This window comes from Protopterus annectens, chromosome 1.part1 (genome assembly GCF_019279795.1).
Source record: "Protopterus annectens isolate FY-2018-M chromosome 1.part1, PAN1.0, whole genome shotgun sequence".
NCBI classification, from domain to species: Eukaryota; Metazoa; Chordata; order Ceratodontiformes; family Protopteridae; genus Protopterus; species Protopterus annectens.
Window position 1 is genome coordinate 1,287,233,161 of NC_056726.1, and position 13,027 is coordinate 1,287,246,187.

Consider the following 13,027-nt stretch of genomic DNA (forward strand, 5'->3'; position numbering starts at 1 on the left):
GGGGTGGAGATATAAGAAATCAAACAGAACAGTTGGAAGCTAAATGGATTATCAGGCTGAGGAGAGATTTTGAGCATGGTTTGAATGAGTTTGTACCCATTAAACCCAAATTAAATTTGCATCTGAAATATTATATATGTTTGTTTTCATGTTAGCTAAATCAGTATTTTTATTTGTTTATAGGGTTTTATACAGTTTTTTATAGTTTTTATGTTGCATTTATATGTACATGTTTTATGTGCTGTTTAAATAGCATATATTTTAGCTGTGTTTCTTTAAATGTTGTGGTCATGTGACTCAACACTGTTTCACTTCTCTGTTTAAAAGCTAGTTTGTTATAGTGTGTTTGTTATCTGATGAAGCAGCAGTAGCTGCAAAAGCGCTTATGACCTACAATAAATTAAGCTTTTGACCTGGAGAGTGATGCCTTCCTTGGCTCCATCAGTGTTCTTAGATTATTTGCTTTTATTTTTCTTTGACTCTGCTGTTCTGAGAATTTGGTGGTAGTTTTTCTTAGGTCACTGATAATATTGATACCATGCACATGGCACAGTCTGATGGCACAGTGGCACTGACAGACAAATCAACAATGGAGAGCATGTTCACATCACCCACAGCTAACTATGGAAGGTTGGGATGAACCACTGGCATCTCCTGTGTTCAGTAAAGAATGTCATCATTATCAGCAGCATCAGCCTGCTTTTTCTCAATTACTTTGTGAGTCTGAGTGTCAGGTTAACTGTTGCCTTCTCTCTCTTCAATATCACACTCCTGTCTTCTTCAACACTCATGCCTGTTGCAGATCTTCTCATTCACAATCCATCCACTTCTTTGCTGGACACCCCTTGTTTCCCCTTGCCTTCTTCCTGTCTGTCTCAAGTCTTCTTCTACAGCTTGTATTCTGCTTTCTGCTGATGTGCCCAAGTTACCATAATCGCTTTGATCTTCTCTGCAATTGGAGCTACTTTAGCTTCTGCTCTGATATCCTCATTTCTTTGAATGTCCCACATCATGCATCGTACCACCCATCTCAGGCACTTCATTTCCATCTCCTTTAGCTTCCTCATCTGATGTCCCTTTACTGCTCAGGTTTTTGTATATTATAGTAACATTGGTCACACCACCGTTTTGAACACCTTACTTTTCAGCTTCTTTGGCATTCTTCTGTCATATACTACACCTGACACTCTATGCCAGTTGGCTGCAGCCCCTCTGATTCTAGCTTTGTCCTCTTCATTCAGACTTCCCTTCTCCTTAACCTTCCCTCCCCAATACCTGAAGGTGTTATCTGTTCCACTATCTTCTCTTCTCAGTTCTCAGCTTCTTCTGATTTCCCCCATTTGCAGACATTACCACTGTCTTATCTGTGCTCAGTTTCATCCCATGAGCCTTCAGTTTTGCATTCCATTCCCCTATCCTTTACTGAAGTTCTTGTTAGAGTCTGCTGTCTATGTTACATCAACTGCATACAGCAACTTGTTGCTCTGTCCCCTCAGGCTTGTTTGGTAATGTAGTCCATTTCCAGTATGAACAGCAGTGGGCTCAGAGCCGAACCCTCATCACATCCATGCCCAGTGGGAACCCCCTTTAGGACAAACATTGTTTGTACTTGCGTTAATGGGTCCTTGTACATAACCTACAGTAATTCTACCAATGGTTTGGTACTTTGAACCACTGCAGAACTGTCAAATCAGCTTTCTTGGGACCTTGTCATATGCTTTCTCCAAGTCTAGGAATGCCCACCTGAATTCTTTCCTCATCTCTAGCGTCTTCCTAACTATCTGACTCACTGCAAACTCTGGGTAAGTTTTGTTGCATCCTGATCTGAATCTGAACTTCTCATCTCCCATCTTACTTTCTACTACTCTCCAGAACATTCATGCAATGTGACAAGAGTTGACACCACTGTACTGCCATGGTTGTGGATGTCCACTTTGTTCTTGTACACCGACATGACTATACTTATTCATCTGGGATATACCTTTTTCTCCACACTGCTATGAGTATGCTCAGCAGCTATTTCTCCTCTGACCTAGCATCTTTATCATTTCTGCTGTGACCTCATCTGAGTCTACTGCTTTCCCTGACTTCATTTTCTGTAGTGCTGTCCTTACTTCTTTTTGGGAGGGCTCCTTCCCTTCTTTCATCATAGGTTGTGTCTGGGGCAGTACAATTTATGTGGAGTTTTCTCCTTTCAGGAGTTGCAGGAAATACTCCTTCCATCTGCCATTGATGTCCTGTGGACTGGTGAACAGACTGTGTCTGGCATCCCTTATGAAGGGCATCTGACTATCTTCTTTATCTTTCTGTCTTTGCCTGGCAACCTCATATTGTATCTTTATGCCACCTACTAATTCACTTCACAGAAGCTAGTACAGTTCCTCTGAGGCCCTATTCATTGTTATTGCAACTCCTTTCTTAGCCTTTGTGTTAGACAATCAGTATTCCTTCCTAGCCTGGTCTGTCTTTTCTATCTCTCACTTTTTCCTGCACTCCTTCTTCCTTTGTTTCTTTCTTTTGATTACTTTCTGGACTTCTGCATTATAACAACAGCTTTCCTTATATACCTTATTTCAAACCAAGAAGAAACTTCACAGTGTTTTTAATAACTGATATGCTGGTATAGTATACAAAGTGTCAACAATTATATCTGTGGTTATTAACGAGTACATGGACATTGTTGGGAATGGCACGTGGCAGATAAAGTATGTCAAAAACAAGTGAACTGTGTTCATGTGTTTAGTGATGGAGGAGACTGTTGGACAAACCAACATTAATAATACTTTTGAAAGGCTGTTGAACTCTGGCCATCGGTATGTGATGATGATGATAATTATATTAATGACAATAATAATAATAAACATATAATAATAATAATAGTAAGATTGCTGTTACTACTATTAATAATATCATAATAAAATATCTGATGTTAGGCACTTAATCTTTATCAAATGCTTTACATGTTCCTTATTATAAAAAACAGATAAAACTGCAATAATATATAAAACATGGGACAGACAGCCTCTCTGGCAACATTCACATTCAGTTAATTAGCAGGATACTTTTATCAGGAAACTGGCTCACCTGCATTCCATGTGATTTGTTTCACCACTACTTATAAGAAGCAACAACATCAAAGAGACTCAGGAGATAGGGAACTGTACACACCCTCTCTTCCTCAAGGTATCCGATTCTCATGGTTGTTGCTATACATAACAAAAGTTAGTATGAAGACAGTTTTTCTGTATTATCCAAATACGAATATTAGGACCCTTTTCATGTGCTTATTGTTGATAATTCTTTGATCAGCCAGTTTCAGTGAAATGTGAATTAATTCAAATGTGTTCAGGAAAATGTGCTTCAGTAGAAGTAATATACATCAAATCAGCAATGTTTTAGTCAAAAAACAAACAGATACTGTCCTTTTAGACTTGTCTAGTACCTTTTAATTATAAATATGTGCTTCTGCCAGTTTGAAGTTATAAGGCATTCTCAATTAGTGATGCACACTTCTCAACAAATCCAAGGTGATACAAGTATTCATTCCACATATAAACAGTCCAAGATTTTTCTAAAATATCTTTTTTTTTTTCAGCGGTACAAATCGCTATACTTCTCACTTTCACTCTTATGTGGCTTTAGCAATGACAAACTCACTGACTTTAGCAGATCTAAATTAGTTTGTTTGAACAAGGAATTCAATATTTTAAACTGGGCTAGCCAAAGCTCAACCACATATGGTGATTCATATGTCAGCAGTAAAATCATAGAGATTGTCTTGAAATGATTGCCAGAGAAGGCTGCCAAACCTGAGGTTACATGCAAGTAGAGCGATGTTCGGTCTTGGCAGAAGTGCAGAGTGATGGAAACGCTAACGCTGAAGAGCCAGATTACTGCAATTTTACTACACCTTATTACACAGAAGCCGGTCATCTTGGAATGAAAAATAAATGCCAAGGATGAAGGACCTTTTTTTTAAGTCCAAGAATTAAAAGCAGTTATGTGACAGTATTCTGCAGGCACTTTTGAATGACAGTAATGTTTGCAGTAATGGAAGAATTGTCATTACTGGACACAGTATATTTCTCAGTTGTGTACATGTGCTACCAATTATCATTCTGATTCTATTGAATTTTTGAGAAAACAAAGTAATAAAAACAGATACAGTAGATATATAATACAACTTATAAAACACATTACAGATTCTTCCTTTAGTCATGGTTACTCCTGATGCACTAACTGGCAAAACAAAAAAAAAAACCATAATTCTGAAAGACATTTTGGAATCAATTTATTTCTCTTCCAGCTGATTTCAAGTTGGTATTTTTATCCTTGCTGATGACCTGGTCAGTATACAGATACATAACATAATATAAATATACTAATGAATGTTATGTAGTCAGAATGTCTTATTTTGCGCATAAGTATAGTCTTAAGTTAGGTAACAGACAGTAAAGAAACGTGGAACAGTGCTTGTTAAATTAAAGCAGATATCTGAAAATATGATCCAACCTTATTTCATCTATGTCATTCCATCTAAACATTACCCTTTATGCACCTTTTTATCTATTTTTCATCTTAAATTTCTCACCTAACTGCAGCAAAATGTACTTGGTCTTTGCCTCTGTACATTGAATAGACATGTGATGCTTTGCAGTGACTCTGCCATAATTCTTATTCTCTTGTTAATTCTTATTCTCTTGTTATGCATGAACCCTCACTTTTTTCAGAAATGGTATGTTCTCTACAGAAGGCAGAAGTCAATCTATATATTTTAACTGGGGAGCAGTATGCGCTCATTAAAATGAACTATCGCCTTTAGAATCACATGGCATCATTTGAAATGTAAATGAAGGAGAAGAAGAAAGACTGACAGTGCATTTTTCTTATTCTAATTTTACTAAGCCATTCAACAGTATTCCACATAAGTGAATAAAAGTCAACTTATTGACAGGTAAGTCACTGGTTAAACAAAAAGACATAACAAGATGGGAGATTATGTGCCTACCTCAATGAAGTTTGTCAATGGTGTCTCACAGGGATCAGTCTTCAGTTTTCCTTCCTATGGATTGGCATAGTTGGTTGAGTTGTGCATCTGAAAGGCTACAACCATTGGGCCACGATAGGCACACCCTGCACATGGCATCATCTACAAAGATGACTTGGTGTCTACATAGGAGAATCACTGGATCAGTGTGGCATCTGCCACATACCCTGCCCTATCTCCCATACCCATGTTAACTTGCTTTGTGCATCACTCCCAATACCTTAGCTTTGGTCCAGTCCTCCACATCACCAAGTGGCCATCTTTCCATTGTTACCTCACTTATTGTGTCACCTTTCAATCTGTGTGTGTCTGCATTTTATGTCTGTTTATTTTTGTGCCCCTACAGCCTTTAATTTTCCTCTCTCTCTCTCTCTGTCCTTTCCCAGTGCCATTCCTTATTTTCTTATCCAGTCACATTTTTGGTTTATATGAAAACTAAAAGCATTTTCCACACATATATGTGGTCTACTCCCTTATAATAACTATTGTATATTTTCCTTTGCTTGCTATATCCCTTTTATTATCTACATATCTCTTTTATTTGCTCTGATTTATTGATAGACAGGGATGGCACTCTCCCGTGCTGGCCTTCCTTGGCATGTCAATTGCCAGACATGGCAATGATGAAGTACTTTGTTGCACAAGTAAACATGCATAGCATTGAGTACACTTGGACATGTTTAAAATGATATTGTCCACTGCAGTCATGTACTTTTTGATAGCTCATCTCTTCCTGCACTGTACCTGCCTACTGCCACTTGGCCTAATTTCTTATGTACTCCTTTTCACCAACTATTCTTGCTCTGCAAGACCTGATTCATATGTATGTGGTATAGGACCCCCCGAAGTATAATGCTGTATACCTGGTAAGTGCTTGTTTATGAATCACTGCTACAGAATGCACATTCTTAACTTTGTCAATTATATTTTCAGTATTTTAAATACTTATGAAATTGGTTTATATTATACAGCGTATGAGGTCCCATATATGGCTTCTTTACAATATGGGGAAAAGATTTAGATTTTTTTGTAAAGTTAGGAAATGTCTGACAAACTGAACAGAGGTTTATAGCCTTGGGTTATAGTTAGCAATATTCTGGAGTAAAACTTTCAGAACTGTGATTGCACAAATCTATATCATGAAGTAAGAACTGTAATTGTGCAATTCTGTCTTAACTCAGTCTCCACAGAACCTCAGGAATGTTACCTTCCAATAATTGCATACTGTGCCTTTTATCAAAATTAAGTTATAAAATCACACTACAATCAACCTGTCATAGGTGTACGACCTTAATTCCTGTTGAATTATAAACAGAAGAATTGCCCATCACAATCTTGTCAGTAAACAGGCATCGTTCATCATTTTCAAAATCTTAAACTGAACTTTATAGGTTAATTTTGAAATGCTTTTGAAACAGCTTGCAGTATATCAGTAAATGTTCAATGTACAAGAGTCAGCAGCACTATTTTTTCATTTTATTGTAATTTTTCACATGAAGGAAGGCAGTTCTAAGTTGCTTAGTGGTTAAGGGAAAGAGAGATGAAAACTATCACCATCTGTAATTGTGTATATAAATGTCATATAGTGTCCCTCGGACTGTCCATGATAGGTCCAAATATCATTGGCAGCTGCGTTGTCATCATATAATCTTCAAGCTGATTTTGCATAAATTTCAGCATGCAAAAATATGAATGAAATTGCAAGCTGGAACCCACATCAGGATGCACAATAAATGAATACCGAAGTAGCTGCTAAAAACGTTCTTTAATAGACCGTCAATAGTAATTAGAAAAATAGACATTTAGCGCTTTCATCCACACTGTGGTGGACTTCATCAGAATCTGATTAAGTCCACCATAGTGTGGATGAAAGCGCTAAATGTCTGTTTTATACTACTATTGAAGTCTATTAAAGAACGTTTTTAACGGCTACTTTGGTATTCATTTATTGTGCATCCTGACATGGTTTCCAGCTTGCAATTTCATTCATTCAGGTGTTGGTAGCTGGTAGCTGGTTGCTGAGTTTGTTTGCCAACATGCAAAAGTAGGCATCTGGTGTTACTATCATGATCCAAGAGAAATACTTGATGATATCAATAGAGTTTAAATGGTGATTGCTCAAAAACTTCGTGAAACTCATTTACTGACTAAGATCATCCCCCTTTCTGGCCAGTGGTATATAAGGACAGTACAGTTGTTTAAGAGCTATGACCCTATAGATGACATATTGTAAATTTGTTGTGAAAAAGCTGACAAGTAATAAACACATGTAGAAATGTTTAGCAAATTATTTAGATAGTACTAAAACTTGAGTTTTCCATGACAAAACCTTCAGAGCACTCATTTTTTGCAAGTTGTAATCATAGTGACCTGATGGTAGGGCTTGTTCCTGGGTTTAGTACTCTTCATTACCTTCATTTCAGGCATTATGATCAAAAGCAGAAGGGAAGTTATACACAGAAGCACAGAATGGAGGTTGGCTGTAAGCTAGGATTCGGAAAGCCTAAGTGGATTGGAAATTGGCATATTAAGTACATTACTGACTGATACAAAGTGACGCTCTTGGAAGACAAACACTGTTGTAAAGTATCAGGTGTTGAGTGGAAGTGATCACAGCAGAGAAGGAAAAGGATACAGGTGAGCTGATCACACTTGGCAAAGTCATTTAGGAAGCGAGAGGGCAGTAGCAACATCAAACAGAATGCTAAGGTGCATTCTTGAATGGGATAATCTCCAGAAACCACACTTTAAACACTATGTGTGGCTCTAGAGGCTGTATTTGAAAAGGGACACCCAGCTTCTGAAAGGAGTCCAGATGAACACCCCAAAAAGTGTGTATTACATAGAGAAGAAAGGGCATGGAAAATGTAGGTGGAGCTAGAAATATTGTTACTAGACATGAGAATAGAAAAAGGAGACATTATACTGGAATACAAACCATGCCAGAGAGAGATGTGAAAAGGACTGTCCTAACCAGGAAAGGCAGAGTGGTAAAGGAGGCATGCAGCCACCATACTGAAGGGGCTAACTATTCTGAATCTGAAATATTTCTCTACACAGAGAATGTGGTAGATGCATGGACTGGACTATTATAATGAGCAATGAAGATGGAATCCAGACAAGCATTAAAGAGATGTAGACAGGGTCGGGTAAAAGGTACAGCCACCAGGGCACATAGGTTTTAGGGGGGACTGATCGGCAGAAGCTAGTCCTTCCTCAGTACATTATTGCATTTGGACATTAATGATCGTATGTCAGACATAAACTGTAGCAGCTGCTTGCTGCAAATCCTGTGACCAGTCTGCTACAGAATAGGAAAAAGGAAGATCTTTTGTTTTGAACTTTGTCTGACAGTCCAAAAAAGATTTTTTTTTTTGGCTCTTCAACTTAAAGTTTAAGGGGTGCCAGACTGAGGAGAGGTAACAAAATATCTAGCTACACCTCTGCATGAAAACATGGAACAGGTGGAGAATGGGTGTAATTGAGATAGTAATAACGGGGATGTAGAATGCTAAATGTACTTAAAAGAGGCAAGTTTGGCTTATTGTTTGGTTCTGCTATCAGGCTAATGTAATGCAATGTAATGTGGTCTAATGTAATATAAATGAATTACTGCCAGTTCTGAATCTGCATTAGGTCCTTGGCAAGACTGTCAATATGTATTCTGACTATCTGTTGGATTCTGGACATTCTGACATTTTTATTAAAGACCCTGGGGATATGATTCAGTGATTGACACTACTGTGTAGCTCAAGCCTTGTAGCCTAATGAGTCAGATGAGAAGTTTGCTGAAACATGCTTTATAAGTTAACAGTGAGGCAAGATTTTGCAGGTAACAACCTACAGACAAACTGAGAAGTACACTGTGGCCTAGGAACCACAATGGTATATTTCAAGAATCATTGTAAGAGATAGGTTATGGGGCAAAGCCATGTGTACATATAACAAGGACAATACCTCTTAGTTGTTTAGAATTTTGCAGTGTACAAATTTTAGCCTGATATTTTTGGTCTGCTCCTCATAACATTTGTGGGTTTACTGCAAACCAGTGTGGATTACAGTCACTAAATAATGGCAGACATTTTTGTGTCAGGCTTCATATCCTTCAACAAATGCATGCTAATTCAAAAGCTGCTACTCAAGCAAATTCCTTAGTTGATTTGTAGCAATATTTAAGAAACTGTCCAGAATTTTGGGCCTTTGAGTCCCACCCATTATTTTTGCCCTCATCCTGAATTCTAGCACTAAGAGGTTAAGACATATGACAAGGACTGCTGTGAAGCAGTGCTGTGTGAATCCATGTTCATGTTAATTTGGTCAGCATGTGCCTTAGATGCAAAATAGATGCCATTGTCTCAGTAACTTTACAAAAAAGTAATGTGGATGAAAATACCAATAATGAAGATAACAACATGCACAATTAAGCAAGTACAAATAACCAGGCGTAACATACCTGGGACAGTGTAAATATGAACTGAAGATGTTGCTATAAACAGTGACATTTGTGACTGGCAGCATTAAATGCAGGTATAGAATTAAGTCAGATAAAGGTAAACCATTGTCATATTAATCAAAATGTATACATTTTTAAGAATACAGCAGTGACTTTCCCTCCTTCACTCACTGAAATAAAGTACTTAATACAACTCCTCTCAATGACATTCTGGTACCATCCTGTGTTTTGAATCCCACATAAACGTATTCAGCTATGTGTTTGGTATGTAGCTGTGCAGTTGTATGTCAATATTAGCTTAGCCATATGAGTTATCTATTTGCACAGACCTAGTACTGACATAGTTATGATTGATTTCAGAACACCTTAGCTATAGATTTAACTTATTAATTAATTCAGAAATATTTAGTTCATGTAGTGTAACTCAGGTAGAAGCTGGACAGAAATGTGGATGGCATCCACACATGCTTGCTATCTAAACAATTCTAGAATAGTTCCCTGGACTGTACTACCTGTTTTTACATACACATGTATGCTGTGTACTCTGTTATCTTTACAAATGGTAAAGGCTAAACTTGACACTTTATACTTGTGCTTTGATGATAACACCTGATACATCAAGACCTACAAAGCCATGTCTGACCCAGAGCTGCTAGATATGCTACACCTAAAGAAATCCCAATCCCTCCATGCCACATGCTCCAGGGATCTAAACCTCATTACCACAATAAACAGAACATGCTGGAGGGACAGATTCCTAACCCAGAGACTTCTCATACTCTGGAACAAACTTCCCATTCACGTCAAGCAGAGCATTTCACTGGTCCTCTAAGAGAAATCTTGACGAGTGGATGGCCAATAGGAAGTTTACTTTGGGGGATCATTTCAGTGGCCTTGCTTGACAGGGGCACTGGGAACTAACTTTGGGCGGCATGATGCCAGGGAATCTTCTTGGGCTAGGCTTATATAGGCTCCAGGTCCATTAGCCTAGTACACACCTATGATGAACAGACAATGTGCATTAGCCAAGTTGCTGGTAAACTCTCTGCATATTAGATTGTAATGGTTGGGGTAACACAGGAAACACTGATAGGCTTTCTCCTGATTGACATTTATTGTACCCTTATCCAAGCCAATATCCCAGAAGTGTGGTTGACTGAGTTTGTTGATAACTACAAGCTGGCCACTGTTATCTGCCCATCAACTAATACTATACCAGCCGGGGATTGGAATATGCACATACTTGGTGTACTGAAGAAACATCCTAAAGTTAAAAGCAAAGGGACTTCAAATATATTGCCTCACTGAGAAAAGCTGTCTCTGCATGGCTCCACAAATCAATACAGTATTAAGTTTAAATATCCCTGTAAAACAGTTAAATTCTATAACACAAGGCACATCTAGTAAATACTTTGAATATATCAGAAGTAAGAAAGGAAAATGAGTGGTTGGTATAAATCAGAAAGAGAAGAACACAAAAGCCATGATGAAAAATCCAGCACCAGAACCAATTATTCAGTTAGTGATTTGGGAAGAGATAAAAGATGTAAAAAATGCGCTAACTGATAACTGATTTGCACAAGAGGAGATGATTTGAGAAGCAGTGAGTAGCTAAAATGAACATGTAACTGTCATATAGGATCTTCTGAGTGAAAATGAAGAAATGAAAGTTAGGGCAGAACTAGCTGAAGCAAGACTGCACTTCTTGGAAGTTAAGGCTGTGCATATGCAAGACAGAGCAAGAAGAAAAAATATAAAAGTGATTGGAGTGACAGAGGTATGAGGGTAGTGATTGTGTTAAAGATATTTAAGGTTTGATTGAGATGTGGAGTAATATACCAGTTGAAGAGATCCATGGGGTGAGAGCTCTTAGGACTGCATGGTGTCTGGTGCAAAGGAAATCAAGTAAGCCCAGACCAATAATTGTATGTTTATGTAAACCTATGAGCTAAGGCCGAGAATCCTAAGAGAGTCTGACAATTAGGGAATAACTTGAAAATGGGCGAGAATAAAATCTTTATAGAGTAGGACTTTTCATATGAAACAAGAGTAAAGAGGAATGATTTTATACCAGTCATAAAGGTATGCAAATAGAAGGGATTTTGGTGGGTGATAATGGAGAGCACTGGACCATGCGTAAGTTCAAATCTAGATGTGATTAGACAAAGCCCAGTGTTCTCCATTATCACCTGAAACTGTTACTGCCAGTGAATGTGATAAAAGTAAAAAGCTTTTCATTATTTCTGAGCATGTCTGCCAGCTGTCCATGACATTCAGTATTACAAATTAAGAGTGAGTGCGTAACATACCCTTCAATGTGGAACAGCAAAGAACATGGACTTTTAAGAATCAAAATGAGGAACATTCCTCATAATGTGTCACTTGAGAGGTATAAGCAACAATACTGGGTTTTCTACCCTTTAGTTTTAGCTTTGCCCCTGTTTAATGAGCAAAGGAGTGGAGAGCTGTGGCTAATATGATATGTAGCAGCTCCCAGATTGTCTCCATTCACAACTTTAGGTGGACACTTCTATATCCAGCAAGATGGGAGAAGTTTTGTGCAAGGATAAGCAAAAACTTTTACAAGCCAGGTGGCAGCAAAGGACTGTTTGCAAACCCAGCTAGCCACAGACTGGAAGATTTAGACCAATGATCTGCAAGTGACAAGGAACAGATAAAAAGAAAGCCCCATGGAACAGCTGGTTTGACTTTGGAACAAGGTTACTTCCCACTCTTTAAAAAGCAACAAAAATGAGAGAGAAAAAATGGACATTGTTATATATGTGAGAAGAAAAGTTATGGAACAATCGTGGCATGAAATTTTGTATAGAAAGGGAAGAAGGATTAGCGGTTGTCAACCGAAACAAGACATATTGACCATACGGTGTGACTGAAGGGTTTTCAAAAGTAGACTGTACTGACTGAGTTTCAGAATTATTAGATTGGTTTAAAATATTACATTTGGTGCTTTTTCTTACTTTTAACTCTGTTTATAAATCATTATTAATTTAGCCAAGCCATGCTTCTTCATTTTAGGAGTGTGTTAGCTGTGGTAGGTGTCGTGTTTTTTCTGATTCTCTGTGTGCTATCACACAGAAGTTATTCATTGTCTTCTTTAAACAGGGGCAGGGGTATAAGCATGTAAGATCTGAAACAGGGTTATTAGGCAACAATGAACTAGGCAGTCAACAAACATATCCAGTGTTCAGAGTAGGGACATATGCCCAGAACTAGGAAAAAGAGAAACATGGAAGAAGATTGGGGGGGATAATCGGGAACACTGGATCACATTAGTGTTTTTGCACACCTCTCAGAATATTATGGCAGGTGCATAACATCTAGGAACTGGAAGATTGGCACAATGGTTAATATGTTTACCTTATAAACACAAAATCATCTCAGTCACAGTTCTCAACTTCATTGTGCAATAAACAGGGGCAAAGCTAAAAACAGTTGTTGGAAACCCATTATTGTTACTCATACCTCTCAAGTGACCTCACTAGGAGGAATATTCCTCATTATAAGTC